General features: G+C 32.7%; 1 protein-coding gene across 6 annotated transcripts in view; it reads right to left on the minus strand.

Moving 5' to 3' along the window:
• CADM2 (cell adhesion molecule 2) overlaps positions 1–21,468 on the minus strand; it is a gene marked incomplete at its 5' end in the record, with an annotated part of 1,063,364 nt that overhangs the window by 691,562 nt on the left and 350,334 nt on the right. The window lies entirely within an intron of this gene.

Raw genomic sequence — 21,468 nt, forward strand, 5'->3', positions numbered from 1 at the left:
CTTCCACATTCATCTTCTCCCTAAATACTCTCCAATTTCCTTGAGCAACTTTGTATCTCTTAAAGGTCCTGTATTTTCTTGTATGTTATAGTCATGTCCATTTTGTTCCTTCACTGAGGTTGCAAAATTATTAAAGCAAAAAGACTTTTTTTCTGGAACATTACTATCCTCCATAGCATTTATTACAAGACTTAAATGGTAAATGTTCAGTGTTTCTAGGCTGTGTTTACTCTTTGAAATGATTTGAATGAGTAATTGGTTCTCAGAAAATTATAATTTTGAAAGGTTAACATTTGAAAATTACTAAAAATCACTTTTGGTATCAGGCCTTGCTCTAGTTTTTAAAAGCCAAGCAGTCTCTTTTTTTCACCAATAACTGAGTATCACATTAAAGAAAACAAGGTGAAATTGCTTTCGAAAATTGTACAAAAATTATCTAAGAGCCTGAGTTATTTTCAACAAAACTTCTGTCTTCACAGGAATCAGGTCCTAGAAAAATATGTAAAATAACTTGCTTGATTAAATACCACCCTGCATATTCAGATAGATAGATAGGTAGATAGGCATGTAGAGGGGTGGGAGGAGCTTTAAGGAACATTAAGTATTACAGGTCATCTTTATTGATCTGTTATTTGGAAGGAGAAGTTGTTAGATATACTCAAATGAAATTATGAATGAAATAATGAAATTATTTCTAAAAAATAATCATAATACTTTATCTTCCCAGTAAAACCAAATTATTTAGTAAAATGACATTTTAAAAAAATTCACTTCCCAAGATAAATTCCTCTGTGAGGGTTATCTCAAGATGTATAGGCTTCTCTTGTTCCATGTGTATACACAAAATTTCTTAAAGGAAAGGTTTGTATATACCTTTTGTTCAGAGGTGAAAACTTAATACTTTAAAAAACATGTCAAATTATTAGAAATTCTAAAGTTTTGAACCAAATAATATCCATATTTATCCATCACCAGCTAAACATGAATTAATAAAACGTGTTAAAATTTTTACATTTTCAAAGTTTTAGGATTGGCTCATTATCATTATCAAATAAAATAAAATTATTTTAACATGTACTGAATCTTTACCATGCAGTAGACACTGTGCTACATACTATATTTTAATATTCACACTATTTTTTATAATTCTGTTGTCGATTTTTAAGAAGTAGAAACCAAAATGGCTCATTGGGACTTAAACACTTTAGTCTAACTTCAGAGCCCTTGCTCTTAACTGCTAGAATAATCATCTTTCATTTAGACCTATCTCCAGAGATATTATCTGACAAATTATCTGAGTATGTTTGATATATATAAATTACCATATTCTTACCAGACGTTGTTAGATTGCTAAAGCGGAGAGTGTTTCTAAGCAGGTGAATTTAGGAACTGGATCTATCCCCAGCTTCTCTGTGTCCTAGGTTATTGTTCATGTTAATATTCTATAGTTACAGTTTTCTTACCTAAAACAAATCCTGCAATCAATAGTAAGAGTTCATTTTTTAATGAGTAGGTTAATCTACATATGGAATGTGCGAGTGTATCAAAAGCTAACGAATTTCCTATAAGCTGGCCTATGCAAATATCAGGGTGTGAACATGTCTTTTACATTGTGAACATATATTTTGAAATATATATTTATAAGCCACTTTTTACAAAGAAAAGGAGAAAGTATTTCAGTGAGAAACTGTCATGCTCACTTTCACACCTTGTGACTTATTCCTGGCAGGTCTTACGGTCTGGAAAGCTTCCCATTCCCCATTCACTTACAGTGACTGATCTAAGTAAGTCTAATTTATGCCATATCTCCACTCAAATACTTACCTGCTCTTTGTATCGTAAAAAATAAAAAGCCTCCTGTATTTTTGGACTGAGAGTTTTGCTTTTTTTGTTTTGTTTTGCTTTTGCGGTACGTGGGCCTCTCACTGTTGTGGCCTCTCCCGTTGCAGAGCACAGGCTCCGGACGTGCAGGCTCAGCGGCCATGGCTCACGGGCCCAGCCGCACCACGGCATGTGGGATCTTCCCGGACCAGGTCACAAACCCGTGTCCCCTGCATCAGCAGGCGGACTCTCAACCACTGCGCTACCAGGGAAGCCCTGAGAGTTTTGCTTTGTTTTGTTTGACTATTCATACAATTATTTTAACATTCAATCCTATACTACTTTAACGTTCATATTTTTTTCTTTTACTGTTATATAACTTTTAGTATAATCATGCCTTATTTCTTTAACTAGATTTTTATCATTTTACAGGCAAAAGCTCTGTAAAATACTTCCAGCAAAGTGTCTGGCAAAGAGTTAAATACACAATACATTCTCAATAAATATGTAAAGAATGTAATCAAATCAAAAATTGAAAAAGGAAAGAGGTTATGAGGGTGAAATAGATACAAAAACAAAATAATTCAGAAATAAATCAAGAGCACTGTAAAAGTCTCAAGTCCAAAATAGATTCCTCTTTGAAGTTTTCCTCCATGATTCAAGCATTCTGATTCTCTTTTATGAACTGCCTTCGTAGATGCTATTAAGCCAACACAATTAAGCATTGGTTTGTCTTACTTATATTTTTCATCTTCTACCATTTTGTAGTCTACAACCTAATATGATCCTGAAACAGAATAGGGACTCAGAGAATGCTGACTGATTAGATGGATGATTTATTTGCTGCACTGTATAGACGATTTACCAATTGATTGGAGAGGAGAGAGGGGATAAAGAAATCCTTACATTGTTCCCATTTATAAAAAGTGCTAGAACAGTTTGGTGCTCAGTGAATGACTTGAGGGAAATAATTCTAGAAGATATGTAGAGACTCTAGAATAGTGTTAAGTAAGAGGTTTCTAGATCCAGATTATATGAGTTCCTATTCTAGTTCTATGAATTTGGAAATTTTGTATAACCTCTCTTTGGATCAGTTTTATTAGCTATAAAATTGTGATATATTAGTATGTACCCCAAAGTGTTGTTGTGAGGATTAAAAGAATTATTATGTATCATCATGTAGAACAGGGTTTCTCAACCACAGCACACTTGACACAGATCATTCTTTGTTGTGAGAAGCTGTGCTGTATATTGTAAGATGTATAGCAGCAGCCTGGACTTTACCCATTAGATGCCTATAGCACTCCCACCCCCAGCATTCAACAATGTCTCAAAACATTGCCGAATGTCTCCTGGGGGCAAAATCACCCTCAATTAAGAACTACTGGTCTAGACTTTGCCATGCATTATGAAAAAAGCAATGCTTATCTATTATATATTAGTACGAGTTTAAGATCAGGAGGTTGAAAAGTCTATAAGGTGAAATGCAATTTGTAGAACACGGTCCCAAAATAAAGATTAGGATATTTTTCTTATTAGTCAGACAGTGATGATACAGTTGGAGAATGCCAAAATTATATTCAATTTAATAAGTATTTAATCAGTGGTTCCAGAATTTTAGAAAATGTGATAGCTGAGTACATAAAGTGCCATTTATATATAAAGTAATATATAAGTTGAAATATTACCTCACTTGGCCAAGAAAAGATACAGGGAGATAATAGATAAAAACAGTAATTTAGCTTTTTATTTGTTAATGCAGGTAGTATTACCCTAAGTCAGTGGTTATCAACAGGGTATTTTCATGACATAAATGACGGCTATTGAGAACATTTTTGTGGTAGGATATGGTCGCACTAAACAAACTACTGATGTTGAAGGAAGACTGTCCAATAGTAGGGTTAAGGAGTACAAATAAGAACAGACTAGAGCTTGACTGATCAAAGAAAGGGAGAGAAGCAATGCATTATAGGAAACAATTCCTACTCCCAGCTACAGATGAGCCCTCAAATGACTTACATATGACTCTTCTTGTGGTGTTGTAGCTTGGGGTGGAAAGCTTCATACTTTCAGATATGCTTGTGGCTGAAAAACTCATACCCGCTCCTTCTACCTCACCTTCCATCTTGTAAGATTTGGTTTTAAAAATTCAGATAAGTCCTCTTAAAAGGAGAGAAAACTAGCTCAAAAGCAGAGCCTGCCCAAACACAAGGATCAAAGACCACACCCAATACCATAACTCCCACTTTAATATTACAAGGCCTGTCAAAGAATGTCCTTTGTGAAAAACTTGAACATTATTCTCTACATGCATTTTGCTTATGTAACTCTTTCCCCAAATGAGATTTTTTTGTTGTGTCATGATTGTCTCTAATCCAATATCTGACTTTTAATAAACTATTGATTATTAATTAATAAAGGCAATAAACTATAGATTGATATTTTATTGAATAAATACAATTATAATATTCTATAATTCCATTTTTAAAAAGTAATTTCCCTATTAAACAGTAGATTTTGCCTTTTCCACTATGAACATTAAATTTTTTACTAAGTGCAAATGCATTCTTCTTTTTTTAAGGTGATCAAATTTATTTTTCCATACAAACTATGTGTTGGGGTCTTGTATTAATTTGTATCTCCAGTGCCCAGCCCAGTAACTGACATATAACAGTTCTATAAATGCTTACTAAATAAATAAATAAATCCTATTTAAACTCCCTTATTCTTCCTGTCTTTAGAAGTCATTACTTTCCAGTTCATTTTTAAGCTTCATACATACAAGGGATATTATTGCTCTGATTTCTTATCTTTCATAGGATTTATATATGATGCATTTAGCAGTTCTTCTAACTTCTTTTTTTCCAAGTCTTGTTTTTTTTTGCTAAACGTATAGAGAGACATAGTTGAGCCAAACACGTATTGTCCTAACATTTTTAGAGTTCTGTAAATTAATATCTCTTTTGATAATAAAGCATCTTTACACTAATCAAGTTTAACACTATCCTTTAATCTTTAATTGTATTTCACTTCCTACTCATTCCTCTCTTTAATTCAAAGTCTTGATATAATAAACATTTGTCTAAAAATTCTAATTAACTATAACATTTCAAATTTCAGATTCTTCATTATCAGTTCAAAATTTTTTGTTCAGTGTTTCTATATTCCATATATTACTGATTTATTTGTATCAATATATTTTGTGGCAAGCTTTGAAAAAAGGAAAAGAGAGATAACTGAAGCATAAATATAAGGGGGGGAAAAGAGCCTGAACAATAAATATTCATATCATTGTTGAATTGGGACCTGAGACCTGCAATATAATGACTGAGTTTTTACAAAAATGTAAATTCTAGCTTTTTGCTGTTAAGTTCCCAAACCCTGTAAGCCTTTAACTAAAGGTAATTTGATGGTAGAGGGAACTTTGCAGAATATATGCAGGATGAGTTAAAAAGTTTCATCAATGACAGCAAATAACACAATAATCTCCAAAGACAGTGATGATTTTTCTTCAGGGATTTCATAAATCCATCACCTCAGAAGATTATTAAATTCTGTTGATGGGCTTTCAAGTAAGAATAACCAGGTAAACTGACAATATTTCCCATGGCTGCCAGAGATACTATTTTAAGGAGGTAAAACCTAATGTTTTTCAACTCATTTTTTATCAATCTTAAGGTGCTCAGAAAAGTTCTGTTATCCCATTTTTAATAAACTAAACCAATAAAAGGAAAAAGAAAAGTCATTGTGGAATACACATACAAGATACAAGTACTAATTAAGAAAAACAGGTTTTTTTCAATATATACAAACATACATATATAGGTACACATATAGGTACCTATGTTTGTGTATCTATATATGTATGTATACTTATATATGTATGTACACACACACACACATAAAGGCTGTAATTTTATTGAATTAGCACTTAGTCTAGAAGCAACCACAAGTAAAAAAATGTTCTTTACAATCCCTAAAATTTCTTCCTGTGGAAATTGCAGAGAACATTATGTGGTTGTAAAATTTCCTGCTAAACATCACATAGCAGAGGCTTTCATTTTTAGTGGTTTTATTTCTTTATAAAGAGTTGTAGCCAAATGGATTCTACTATTAGAAATTCAATATTTCCTAAGCTATATTCATATCATTATATACAATGGTTTTAAAAATATATGTAGCATTAAGATGTACTTTTTCAAGTAATTTTAACCCGTTATTCAAATTAATATCCCCATCTCCACTGACGGATTTGATAGGGAAAACATTCATATGCTTTTCTAGTATTCCATTACCTTGACTTCTCTATAGGAAAATAATAAAATATATTATATTTCCCTACTAATAAGCCCTAAATATATTTTTCCTTAATTATAACATTTATTAATTTTATGCATATAGGCATATCATAGATTATAAAAATAGAATGATTAAAAAATATCAGAAGTGATCTTAGAAATATAAGAACTGGTAAAGATACTTTATCTATTGAAGAAATATTCACTGATTACTAAAGGACCATTGGTTATACAGCTTTCCATATTTTTTTCACTACTACTACCACCTCAGAACAACAGGGCCCAGAATTTCCTTAATAGCAATAATTATCCTAAACTTTGGGTAAACTTAACTTGTAGTCGATTCCTTAGAGGCAATTAGCACAGCCTAATGATACTAAGTCACTAAAGGTATTTTGGAAACTCAATTATGCCAACAAAATTAACCTAGTGACTTGGGATAATGCCTATAGGTTAAAGCTTGTGGCATCTGAAGAAAATATTAAAAATAATTAAATAGGGGCTTCCCTGGTGGCGCAGTGGTTGAGAGTCTGCCTGCCGATTCAGGGGACATGGGTTCGTGCCCTGGTCCGGGAAGATCCCACATGCCGCGGAGCGGCTGGGCCCGTGAGCCATGGCCACTGAGCCTGCGCGTCCGCAGCCTGTGCTCCGCAACGGGAGAGGCCACAACAGTGAGAGACCCGCGTACCGCAAAAAAAAAAAAAAAAAAAAAAAAAAAATTAAATAGTAAAATGAAGGGAGAAAGAAAAAAAGAATGAAAAGAAGCAAAGTACACAGAGAAAAAAAGAGATTAAATTGTTTGTATAAATTTCTATTCCTGAGGAATACCATTAATGAGAAATGACTCAAGAAATAGACAAAGTAAAATAGATACATTCCCTGTTTAATATGCACTATATGTAATTATACTACTCTCTTAGAAGTATATTTTTCTTTCAATATTTTAAACCTATCCTTTAAATAGCTTGTCTTTAGGTTATCAGGGATGATTTTATTTTTTAAATACACTAGGCTCATTTGTCTACAATATTTATTTTTATTCAAATAGTAATATCTGACATTTGATGCATATTTACTCTGTGCCAGATGTAGTACAGAGTGCTTTGCACATATTTTAAAATGGTTTTATTATCTCTGTTTTACAAATCAAGGCTCACAGAAGTAAAGTTGAATATTTTACACAGTCTCACTATATAATAAAAGTTAGCTATTAGTTTTAAACTTTTCAGAGTGGTGCAAAGGCATTTTAAATGATCTCAGATATGTAAAATTCTTCTTGGCCTCATCTAACTTTCTTAAGTTCTAAAGACTAGATAAAATTTAAAGACTTTATTTAAAACTTAACCATCTACTACTGCTAACTCTCTTGGTTTAACACACCTAGGCATAATAAATGCAACACGCAGGATGTATGCTCAACTAGGCCCCTTTGTCCTAGTTAAGTAACTGAAATTGCATTGGGATTCTTGAATAATCTAAAGCCAAAATCTAGTGTCCTTAGGTCATCATTGTTACTGCATTTGCAGTTCCTGTAGTAGTCAGTGGTAAGAATATCAGGAGTCAGAAAAAAGAATACTTAGGAGTCAGAAAAACTGTAGTTTTGTTCAGGTTTTGCCACATCCTAGTTTATGACTTTAGGAAATTCAATAATCTACTGAAAAGGGAAGAAATTACCATTTATTGAGAACCTGCTACGTAGCAGAAAATATTACCTATCTCACAGGATTTTTATTGAATTAAATAAACTATTGCAAATATAAAAATCTTATTGAAACATTATACAATTTAAGTTGTTGTTAGAATAATGATAATTATTAAATTATTACTATATTACTGGTCTGTCCAGGACTACTGTATAGATTACTTCATATGAAGATGGTGCCCAAATAATATAATGGTTGATTAAAATATACTCTCAGAAATATATCTAGGTATAAAGTTGGATTGTATTAAGCAGTTACTAAATTGTTTCCATTAAACAGATGAAAACCAACATGTATCTAATAAGTATCTTTTTTGTATACAGAGCGCTAGACTTTGTTGGAGACATGGGACACACAATTTTAATGTGAGAAAGCTTATATGTAACCAGCTGATAAGTTTTGCTGTTCCTGCAGGCACACACATCTTCTATGCAAGTCATTCCCCTACTATACTCAATTAATTCGGTCTGATAAAGAATGTTAATATCACTTTAGAGTAAACAGGCATCTGTTGATAGATCTTTCCAGATATTTGGCATATGCAGAGGCACTGATGGAGGCAGTGATGCTTAAGGCAGTGTTGTGAATGACTGTAACAAAATGCAATATGTTTCAAACACAGGAAATATCTCTCTAAAGTATAATGTCTAGATAGTAATATGGAAATGGTTCTAAGAGATTAAAAATATGTAAGACTACATGAATATCACAACATTATTTATAAATAGGACTTGTAAGACAAAGAACCTATGAAACAAGGAAAAGAGTGAAGGTGGAGAAAAAGAAAATTCTATTTTAAACAAATGCTCATCAGGCGTGCTGCCTGCACATCTATTACGCAGGATCTAGGCTTACACTCTTTGAGTGTTTAGAATTTTTTCGAAGAACGCAAAACTAATTAGATCTTGGTCCATTTGCTTCATTTACACTAAGGCTGGACTGTCAAAGTGGCAACTAGTATTTAGAAAGAGAAAGTTTGATTTAGTTTTCTTGTTAAGCTCAGTTTCAAGAATATAGCACGTTCACCTGAGGGCAAAAATCCTATGATAAACAGTTATCTAAACAGTTATCTGAAGGTCAGAGAGGGTAACTAGGTTATGTCCTTCAGTCACTGGGCTTTAAAAATATACAAATTACAGTAATATAAATATTTATTTCACATTTCTTTCTATACCACCAATTAACAGTGATACACATGACTTAGCTCCAAAGCTATTTTTTGAGACAATTAATATAGTTAGAGGAATCTGTGAAATTATAAACTGTCTTACTATTTAAATTATTCATCAAGATTAAAATTAGATTTAAGCCATATCATTTGCACTTTGCCACACATAAGAATTCAGATAAATCATCACACTGAAATATGAATGTTTGCCTGAGTCTGAGGCTAATGATGTGACAGTTTAACATTTTTATTTCTTGACTTTTAAACCAATTGTTATTGGCCAGTGCCATGTTGGGAGTGAGATGGTAGATTGATGGCCTAAGTATTAAGTATGTTTTCACTTAAATAGTAAAATTCTAGTAATGAAATATATATGTAAAGTTTATTCATAGTAACTATTCCTTATTATGATTTTGATATTTTTATCAACTTTAAGAAAAATTGTATCTTTAAAATGGCAAGGAATTATCAAAACCCCTAAAATCTCTCCTATTCAAAATTTTCATTTTTAAGTCTCTGAAGGTAAACTATGATAATTTCATATATACCCCTTAGTAACATAAAATTCTACCTTTTTATAATACTTACTTCTTGAACAAAAATCACTGATATTAGTTGATGAATGTAATAATTTCTAGTTGACCATTCTAGTTAACAGTCCAACTTTATAGTTGATAACACAAATCTTACATTTTATAGTAAAAGATAAAATTTTGTTCAGCTCTGTTGTTAATATATATTTAAAGCATCTTTTTATTTAAAAAAAAATGAAGTGAGGAAAACTAACTAGCTGTTTGCCATTAAGCTTTATGAAAACAATTCTGATGGTCTAAACCAGGGAACCCCAACCCCCAGGCCACAGACTGGTAACAGTTGGTGTCCTGTTAGGGACTGAGCAGCACAGCAGGAGGTGATCGGTGGGCAAATGAGCGAAGCGTAATCTATATTTACAGCCACTCCCCATCACTCGCATTACTTGCCTGAGCTCCACCTCCTGTCAGATGAGCAGTGGCATTAGATTCTCATAGGAGCGCAAACCCTACCGTGAACTGCACATGAGAGGGATCTAGGTTGCATGCTCCGTATGAGAATCTAATGCCTGATGATCTAAGGTGGAGCTGAGGGGTGATGATAGCACTGGGGAGCAGCTGCAAATACAGATTATCATTAGCAGAGAGGTTTGACTGCACAGAGACCATGATAAATCTATTGCTTGCGGATTCATAACAAAACCCTATCAGTGAGTGACAAGTGAAAACAAGTTCAGGGCTCCCACTGATTCTGCATTGTAGTGAGCTGTATAATTATTTCATTATATATTACAGTGTAATAATAATAGAAATAAAGGGCACAATACATGTAATGCACTTGAATCATCCCGAAAGCATCCACCACCCACCTCCCGTCCGTGGAAAAATTGTCTTTCACAAAACAGGTCCTTGGTGCCAAAAAGGTTGGAGACCTCTGGTGTAAAGTATAAATTAATACTCAAATAATTTTTTCATTATTGTTAACTTTAAATTACTAATTATAATCTAACCAGTCTAAAACCAATAAAATTATACCATGCTAGTATTAAAGCTTTTGTTAATATCCATAAGGAAAAAAAATGCTTTTATTTTAGTTGAATTCAGGAAAATGTCAAGAAGTAGAATTGAAAGGTAGGATGAAGCTAATCTGGAAAGCCCACCATGTTCTACTTGACAAACGGGAGGCCCTCAAGGAGGGGACTTTCAAGAAGGTGAGTGATGATAGTTAGAAATTAATGTTAATGGCCTGAGGTGAAAGAAATGATATTGAAAGATAGAACCTGATAAAAAAGATATGTTTAGAAATTGTGAGCTATGAAATTGGGTACTGGATACAGTATGGGTTTATAATCAGTTTACAGTAAATGAGAAGGACAAAGACACCCAAGATTTTTATTTTAGAGGTTTTGTGCACATCAACACCATTCAAAAAGCAATGATCCAGCAATCCCACTCATGGGCATATATCTGGAGAAAACCATAATCCAAAAAGGATACATGTACCCCAATGTTTATTGCAGCACTGTTTACAATAGCCAAGACATGGAAGCAACCTAAATGTCCATCAACAGAGGAATGGACAAAGAAGATGTGGTACATATATACAATGGAATATTAGCAGTAAAAACAAATAAAATAATGCCATTTGCAGCAACATGGATGGGCCTAGAGATTATCATACTAAGTGAAGTAAGTCAGACAGAGAAAGACAAATATATGATATCACTTATATATGGAATCCAAAAAAATGGTACAAATGAACTTATTTACAAAACAGAAATAGAGTCACAGATATAGAAAACAAACTTATGGTTACCAAGAGGGAAAGGGGAAGGAGGGATAAATTGGGAGATTAGGATTGACATATACACACTACTGTATATAAAATAGATAAACAACAAGGTCCTACTGTATAGCACAGGGAACTCTAATCAATACTCCGTAATGATCTATATGAGAAAAGAATCTAAAAAAGAGTGGATGTGTATATATATATATATATATATATATATATATATATATATATATTTGTGGTACACGGGCCTCTCACTGTTGTGGCCTCTCCCGTTGCGGAGCACAGGCTCTGGACGCGCAGACCCAGCGGCCATGGCTCATGAGCCCAGCCGCTCCACGGCATGTGGGATCTTCCCGGACTGGGGGCACAAACCCGTGTCCCCTGCATCGGCGGTGGACTCTCAACCACTGCGCCACCAGGGAAGCCCTGTATGTATATTTATAATTGATTCACTTTGCTGTACAGCAGAAACTAACACAACATTGTAAGGCAACTATCCTCCAATAAAAAGTTCTTAAAAAAGCAGTGAATGCAGAGAGGACAGTTTGTCCTTTTGTGGTTTTATTGTTGTTTGCTTACTCTTTTAATTTATACTGCCAAGGGAACCAGAAAATAACAAATTCACTTAACAGACTCTGAAATGCCCATACTGCCTCCAAAGACATGAACTACTCAGGGAAATTGGTGAACCACTGAAGAATCAGATCTTGCTAGAAATTATAGATCGTGGAAGTCATATGAATGGACAAACTCCTCACAGATAAGCAAGCAGATCAGAAAGGCAAAATAAAAAGGCAGAAGCTATAAACTTCGATGCACCATCTTTTAAGAGTCGGAGAAAAAGATGACTCTTGACAAGGAGAGGATAGAGAGGTCTGATTAGTATCAAGCAGGAGCTGGTAGTAAAATCAAAGAGAGTATTTAATGGAGAGGAGGCCAAACACTAAAATGCTATGAAATTGGAGGCCACTGATTTTGGAAATTAGGAGCTAATTGCTGTCTTGTGACAGCTTTTTAATTTTTTTTTTTTTTTTTTAATGCTGATGGAGAATGTGAGCCAGATTGCAGTGGGTTGAGATGTCAACTGAAAGTGAATGTATCAAAATAGGTTAGAAATGGTAAAATCATTTGCGGTTTGAGAGAACAACTTATTCTCAAGAAGACTAAATGGTTTTTGTTTACAGTATTTTGTTTATTTACTTTGCATCTTTTATTGATGGATACCTACAACATAAAAGTAATCCAATAAGTAATTTTTCCCATTTTTCCATTTTGATCTAGGTTACTTTCCTGTCAATCTGGTTAATTTGATAGTTTGATTTTGATTTAAGTTTTGAAAATATAATTCACTGAATTACAGTGGATAATCTATTTCGGGCATCTCTCTTTATATTATTTTTCACTCAATGTACAACTACATTAATGATTGGAGTGAGCCACACCTCCTAATGGCTTTTTTTTTTTTTTTTTTTTTTTTAACGGTACGTGGGCCTCTCACTGTTGTGGCTTCTCCCATCGCGGAGCACAGGCTCCGGACGCGCAGGCTCAGCAGCCATGGCTCACGCGCCTAGCCGCTCCGTGGCATGTGGGATCTTCCCGGACCGGGCACGAACCCGCGTCCCCTGCATTGGCAAGCGGACTCTCAACCACTGCGCCACGAGGGAAGCCCCTCCTAATTGCTTTTTCGTGGTTTAATTTAACCTCAGTATTTGAGGGGAAGCAAAGTTAGTACTTACAACTGAAAAAATTTAAGATATTAAAAGTCTAGTTATTTAGGTAGATAATCCAATATTAAGGCACTTTTTTAGACATTATTGTATATTAACATTTAAAAACTTATAGAAACAATATTTTTTCCTTTTCTAAAAGATCATAAAATGTAGTTAAGTTTTGGACTCATTTTGCTAAGGGGTCTGAGAATGATAAGTGCTTAATCAAGCCAATGATGATAATAATACATGTGTATGCTACCTGTCATTGTACTTTATCATCATGATAAAATTAAGTTAACCAGTAAAAATGCACTTTTACACTATGATACAAACATTTTTGTCAAAATCTTTCCAATTTTCTTTTTCCCTCAGCTGGAAATTGCTATGTTACAAACTATCCTGCAGTAAATATCTCTCATTGAAGCCAACCTAAATTATTCTGATGTCCATATGCCATTTTTCAGATGTAAGCCTGAGACATCATTAGCACTAATGATGTGAGGCTGCTTTTTGTTGATACCTATTGCTATTTAATGACCCAACTACCTGAGGCAGTTTTGATAACTTGAAAAAAATGATAGAAAATCATCCAGAATTTGCTCCAGGAGAGATTTGATTACAAGTTGTTGACTAAGCAAGCCTACATAAAAGGTTTTCTGCTAACATAGCAGAAATGATGAAAAGCCTAGGCCTTCAAATTAGTTTTGTTTGCTTCAAATGCAAATATTAGGTATTACATTTCAGTTATAGTTAATATGTTATTTACTTTTTCATATTTAATGGAATAAAGTTCATATTTTATTATCAAGATATTTTAAAAACCCATTTGCTGATGCACACACTTATAAGGAAATTATTTATATGTGCTAAGATTTTTCTGGCTAAAAAATTGAATAGAATGTGGCCATAAGAACATGGACTACTTCAATATACCACTGGGACAACTAGTACTTGTCCCGTATTACTAGCTGTTCTCACCTTAAGACATGATATATTTTTATTATTAATGGTAAACCTTTATAAAATGATTTCCTTAATGAGATGTAGTGACCTAATCAACTGTTTGAATTTTAGTTTGTAATCTGTGTCCTCAATGTTGGAAGGCCATGTTAAAAACATTTTCAGTAGCAATTTCAAAACTGCAGCAGGAGCAGAAAAACATGTTTCTTCAATAACAAAAAGTATTTAAAATCATTAACCTAATTAACATTTTCACCTGGTCTTCATTTAATGCGCAAAGAGGCAGTTGACGATAGTAATTACTCAACTACAAACTAAATGGTCAATTAGATACACAACTACCCAATTTGCATGCACAGAAGTGAACATTATCACTACAAAGTTATTCCTAAGCATTATAGATATAATATAGATACAAAATTTAGTCTGTAATCAAACAATGTAACCATTACTCACTTTTTTCCAAATGTTACCTAGAGACATTCTCTCATACTCAGTATTAAAATGACTCTCACATTACAAATAATGGAAGAATGATGTAGATATTCTGAGAAATTAAGCTTATTGTGTTTAGGTATATCACCATTTCAGCATACCATAATCATTGCATTTATTCAAATCCATTCATACAATTATCAATTTATTCCTTTATAATTAATATGTTAAACACTGATTGAGTCTTCTACTGCACGATTCTATTCTGTGTGTAATGCAAAGATTAAGACTCCCAGGGGCATTATGTTAAGTACCAAGGAGGTGATATAACATACATATGGGTCTAAAAAGAAGACAGAGAGTGCTAAGAGCCATAATAACAGCAAAAATAGAGTATGTAAACAACTTCTTACATATGAAACAAATTTACTTAGAAAGTATTGAAAATGTTGAAGGTGTTTGATGGGACAATGAGGATAGTCTATTAACTCATCCAATGATTCATAAATATCTATCAATTACTTACTGCATAGCAAGCATTGTGCTAAGAGATGAGGATAAGAATGTCTGTTTAGAAGTTTTTGAGTCAAATTCTTAATCTTACTTGTAAGCTAGCAGTGAATCTTTCATCTTCCTTTAACAGTTTGAATTTCCACAACTTAATAACAGAGAAAACTCAAAGTATATGTAATATACTTTAAGACTCTAGAATATATATTTTACATGGGATTTTAATTACATAGAAAGTAGAGTTTCACTTTAAAGTAATATACACATTTCACTTCGTCTTTATATAATAGGAATTGAAAATAATGTAACTAACTCAAAGTGCTCTACATTTATAGACCCAAGTTGCATCCTGAATTTCAGTAAATCTCCGCCATATTATCCATTATTTAAAAGGTTAAGCCTACAAACTCAGGGAAGAATCTCGGCCAACATGATTTTTCAAAGATTTCATTGTACCAGGACTTTCCACAGGTTTTCATCTAATCAGCACTGATTCTGACATATTCCTCTAGTGTATCACACTTTTAAATTGAAATATTTAATTCTTCCTATATTACAGACCTATGCTCATTAGGTAACCCAAAATATTTGTTACTTTCTCATTCAAAAATTTGAAAGCCTGCATTTCTCAGGATCCAGTACTATAAGTAAGCTTGCACCCACTATCCCTCTATTGACCAGTTTTATCTGCAATGACATTTTGAGAAAGCAGCCAGGATTATTTGGGACTTTTATTGATCCTTTCTCAGGCTTTGTCTCAACAGACAGGAATCAGCTATTGGTTTAACAGCATGAAGTTCATATAGAATTCTGGCAATCAAACTTGAACCTATAGTAGAACACTACCAAGAAAAGCAGATCAGAATAATAGGTCTTCTAACAGATGTAGGAACACTTTATTTTCAATTTATATAGTAATAATTGTTACTATGGCTGAGTCATATAGTAAGTGTATATTTAACTTTTTAAGAAACTGTCAGAGACAGTGATATGTCCTTGGTCTCTCCTCCACTGCTAAAGGATTTATTTATGTGCAAATAATACTGCGGTACTATTAAAATAATAATAACTGGGTTTCACAGACTGACTGGAACAGCTCTTTAACGACAGTATTTCCAGAAAGAAGAATCAATGGTTTTGTAATATGGGCTATTGTTATTTATAGATATGACCCTAAAGTTTTCAAATAAGCATAACAGGTTATCTGATTCATTTTCAAAGGTAATCATTTTATTATCAATTTTTCTTGGAAGATAGAAGAAGTAGGCACTCCATGAAACTTTAATGTCACCTTGAAAAGATTATTTTTTAAACTAAAGTATAGTTTAATATTTTAAACTAAAATTATTGAGACAATTCTTAGTGGAATAATACTTCACTTCTCAAATTAATTATTCATTCATACATCTGTTAATATAGGTCTTCATTTTTTTCTGGGATATTTATGTTCTCCTTGACTCTCTAAACTGAGGCTGGATGGTCTTCTTTCAGCAATATCTTCATTAGTGTCCTTCAATTTTCACAAGAAGTTATTCTTATCTTCTAAATTACTTGATAAGAATAACTTATCTTCTACATTAAAACATATATTTCATTGAGAAATTCAGTATTTATAAATTTTTTATAATTTTGAATAATTTGAAGATTTCATTTCTCATTTCCTCCAGATTAGGGGCTGTTAACCTTAATTGTTCAGAAGAGTCACCTTGACTGTTTGCTAAAAATTTGAATTATCTAATATTAATAGACCAAGGTTTAACCTAGAATTTTTTATATTAAATAAGTTTTTCAACTAATTCTGATGCTGTGGTCAGGGGCTTAAGTTTGAATTATATATATAGTATTACTATAATTATAGTTATACTATATATATATATTAATCCATATTTGTGGGATAACAGGATATTTTGTAGTTTTTCTATGGCATAATTTCATTGACACTAGAGGCAATGTAGCAAAGTAAATGGTAATATACGCATAAATTTTGTTTTCTTTTTGAAGCTTTACTGAGACATGATTAACAGAATAAACTACACAGATAAACTGCACAATCAACATACACCCATGAAATAATAACCACAATCAAGATAATGAACATATTAATCACCCTCAAAAGTTTTTTGTGCCCATTTATAAGCCCTTGATTTGTCCTTCATCAACCCCCATTCTTACACAACCACTCATGTATTTTCTGTTGATAATGCTTGTTTAAATTCCATAGAGTTTTACAGAAATGTAATCATTTAGTAAACACTCTCTTTGTAGTGTACTCATAATAATTTTGAGGTTCATCGATATTGTTATATGTATCGATTGTTCATTCTGTTATGTTGCTGAGTAGTATTCCATTGTCCAGTTAACTTTTCTCCTGTTGATGGATTTTTGGATTACTTCCAGTTTGAGGCTAATACAAATAAAACGGCTATGAACATTTGTAGACACATCTTTGTATTGAAAGCTGTATAAATAACCTTTTCCCTTTGGTAAATAACTAAATATGAAATGGCTGGGTCATATAGAGGATGTATGTTTAACATTTTAGGAAACTGCCAAAGTTGTTGGAACATTTTACATTTCCATTAGCAATGTATGACTATTCCAGCTCCTCTACTTTGCTTTTAAATATTTAGTATTAAAAGCCTATTATAACAGTGAAAATTAAAAAGTTAAGTCTGTTCAAATATTTTTAAAATAGTTTGTTTCATTTCTTACTGAGTTTGAGAGTTTTTAAAAATATATTCTGAATATGAGTATTTTATCACATAAAGCTGAAAAATATTATTCCCTATGTTTTATTCCAGAATTTTTTTTTTTTTTTTTTTTTTTTTTTTTTTTTTAGTTTTAGGTCTCATTTAGTCTTTTTTTTCTTAGCACAGTGTAAGGTATAGATCAATTTTCTTAAAACACAGATATCTAACAGTTTTAGACCATTTGTTTAAAAGACTCCACTGGCAGGTTTAAAATGTAGGTAATTTAAAAATACTTCATATTGGACTTCCCTGGTGGTGCAGTGGTTAAGAATCCACCTGCCAACGCAGGGGACACGGGTTCACAGCCTTGGTGGGGGAAGATCCCACATGTCGCGGAGCAATAAAGCCTGTGTGCCACAACTACTGAGCCTGCACTCTAGAGCCCATGAGCCACAACTACTGAAGCCCGCGTGCCTAGAGGCCATGCTCTTCAACAAGAGAAGCCACCGCAATGAGAAGCCTGCGTACTGCAACGAAGAGTAGACCCCGCTCACCGCCAACTACAGAAAGCCTGCGCGCAGCAACGGAGACCCAACACAGCCAAAAAATAAAATAATTAATTAATTAAAAAAATAAAAATCGCCTGTTGATATATTTATTGACAACTTCATCAGGAATTTGTTGAAGCATTAAATGTAACCAAAATAATTGCTTATCATTTCATTTTAAAACAGCCTTGGATAATAATAAAATGCAATATTTGCACTCCTAATGCCAGAATATAAAATGTTTTTAAAGTCTTAAATTTGTCAGATGATTTTTTGTTTTTTTTAATTCTAAGGTTTAAACTTTCCTTAAAAAGAAAAATAAATTGCTGGAAGATGTATTTTTTAATTCCTGTAAATAATCTTGGGTCAAATAATATTATATAAAAAACTAGAAGGATAAAAAGAATTTTGAAATACTATTTATTTCTACCAACATTGTGGGTCAAACTGAAGAGATCTCACTACTTAGCTTTAAACTTTTTTCCTACAACTTAAGAAAGCTGCTTTACCATCCTAAATATAAATGATTCCTATGAATTCAATTATCGCCTTTTTAAAATTTCAACATACCCATGCTCATGCCTTTAGCCAATCATACTGTCTAATAAACTTTCATAAATTGAGTTTTGTTGGTGAAAAATGTGAAATTAATTTGGTATTATCTGTGGTAGGAAACAAAAATATTCCTACTATATTACATTATTTCATGTAAACATCACTTGGAATTTATTGTTGTAAAATTTCATGAGCGTCTTTTTTTTTAAATAAGTAATACCTTGCATTTACCTGTCCTACCCCTAGGTTCTTCAGAACCTTTTTTTTCTTTTTTTTTAAATTTAGATTCCGTATACATGTGTGAGCAGACAGGAATAAAGACATAGAGAAGATTTAAGGACATGGGGAGGGGGAAGGGTAAGTTGGGACAAAGTGAGAGAGTGGCATGGACATACATACACTACCAAATGTAAAATAGACAGCAGGGAGATCAGCTGGGTACTTTGTAACCACCTAGAGGGGTGGGATAGGGAGGGTGGGAGGGAGATGAGAGAGGGAGGGGATATGGGGACATATGTATACATATAGCTGATTCACTTTGTTATACAGCAGAAACTAACACAACATTGTAAAGCATTATACTCCAATAAAGATGTTAAAAATAATAAAAATAAAACAAAATAAAATGCATTTGCCCTCTCCAGTACTTTTAAAAGATTTTTAAATTAAAAACATACAAACATTTAAACAAGGTTACTAAAAAAATCATAGTAATATAAGGAAATGTGTGGTATTATTGGTAGAGATGATAAGTGCTCTGAGAGTTCAAAAGAGAGGGAGCAATTCATCTAGTTCAACAATTCTACAGTATAACAGAAAAATAGACTGAGAGGTTAGGTGAAGTAGACAAGTTCACACTGCTGGTTAATGGCCCAAATATTTTTCTGTGATAAGGAAATCCTTGTGAGTCCAGGCATCATAAAAATTTCTAGCAATTCTTTGAAAATGTAGGGTTCTCTTATGTGAACCTGAAATAGAACTGCAGTAGGAATGACTTTATTTCTACCATATATTAAAATATTATCCTCAAGATGAATTTGATCAGAAGAGCTGTGAGAAATGAGTTATCTCCTAAACAGCATCCAAGAAAAATCATTTTTGTGGTTTTAACGATTAAGAAGAGCTGGTAAATATTACTAAGCAGGAAAACTAAAACTCTAATTCTCAAATATGTCTTATCATTTTCCTTTCAAAAAGACCAATCTGAAAGTGAATTCTGTCACAAAATACATTTTTAAGGAATGGTTTAAGAATTATTAGTTGTAATACATGCAAATATATAAAAAATATTTAATATACTTACATTTAAATATATTTTATATTGTTATATAATAATATATGTAATTGTATATATATACATATATATATACACATACATATATACACAATTTGGAATTTTTAGAAAAATAAATGTGCATATTTGCTTTTTATAGCTGCCATGACTAAATATCACCAGCTGGGTGGCTTAAACAATAGAAATTTATTATTGCACAGTTCTGGAGGCCGGAAGTCTGAATTCAAACTGTTGACAGGGTTTGTTCCTGAGGACTTCTGAGGACTGTATCTCTCCCCTCAGCTTGTAGATGACTGTCTTCTCCCTGTGTCCTTACATAGTCTTCCCTCTGGGTGTGCAGTCTTTGTGTTCAAATTACCCCTGGTCACAATATGAGATAATGAGGTTTAGGACTACAACGTATGTTTTTGGGAGAAGGAGGGCATAATTCACCCTATAACATAAGGTTATGGTTATATAAAATTATAAACTAATATGAATATATTTGTATCACCACAGAAATAATACCAGAACAATTTATATCTATCTATCTATACAAATCTGCTGAAGAGGATTTCTTTAAACTTAATATTTTCAAGGTTCAGTCTATCTACTAAATATTTTAATTGGTTTAGATGTGCCAGGATCCAATTCCTTTTATGATTTGAGCCTGCAACATCCAAAATCTAATCCCTGCTATTTCAGAATTTGTGACACTTGAGGAAATCTCTGTGTTAAAAGCTGATTGATTTGGAAGAGGAAAGTCTGTTATAATTTGGTCATCATGCTGTATCCAGTACGAATTGGAAACGTGGAAATAACCCAAAAGTTGTTACTGTTTGTGCTGTGGACTTTGGAACATTCTAATTACCGTCAGAAAATCCCAGCAAAGATGAGGCAGTTTGGCAGACCAAGATGGAAATTTTAATTTTACTTGCAGCTTATACAAGTAAAAACTTACTTATTTAAATTAAGTTAAAGTGATAGTCACCTTTTTTTTCTTAATTCATTTCCAGTAAAACAGTACATATTAGAATCATATAAATATTCCAAGAAGCTTTTTATTGTTTAAAAATCCTTAGGGTTTTGTTTTGTTTTGTTTTGTTTGGGTCATAACATTTTTGGGGTATATATATATATATATGTATATATATTTTTTAAACTTTTTATTTTATATTGGAGTATAGCCGATTAACAGTGTTGTGATAGTTTCAGGTGCACAACAGTTTTGACCTGTAAGATATCAGGTATCATTTAGATAAGTGTGCATGTAAAACACTAAGGGTTTCAGAGACATAACACATTATAAGAACCATTTTACTTGTTACCAGAGAACCACAGAATGGCACTAAGACATTTCCCCAGCTTAAAATAATTAGTTAAAAATGACAGCTAGAAGGCTAATTCCTCTCTTCAAGGATGCAGAAAGAAATCTTCTGTCTGAAAACAATACTCATAGAGATTCATCTA

This window comes from Stenella coeruleoalba (assembly GCF_951394435.1).
Source record: "Stenella coeruleoalba genome assembly, chromosome: 5".
In the NCBI taxonomy this organism is placed as follows: Eukaryota; Metazoa; Chordata; class Mammalia; order Artiodactyla; family Delphinidae; genus Stenella; species Stenella coeruleoalba.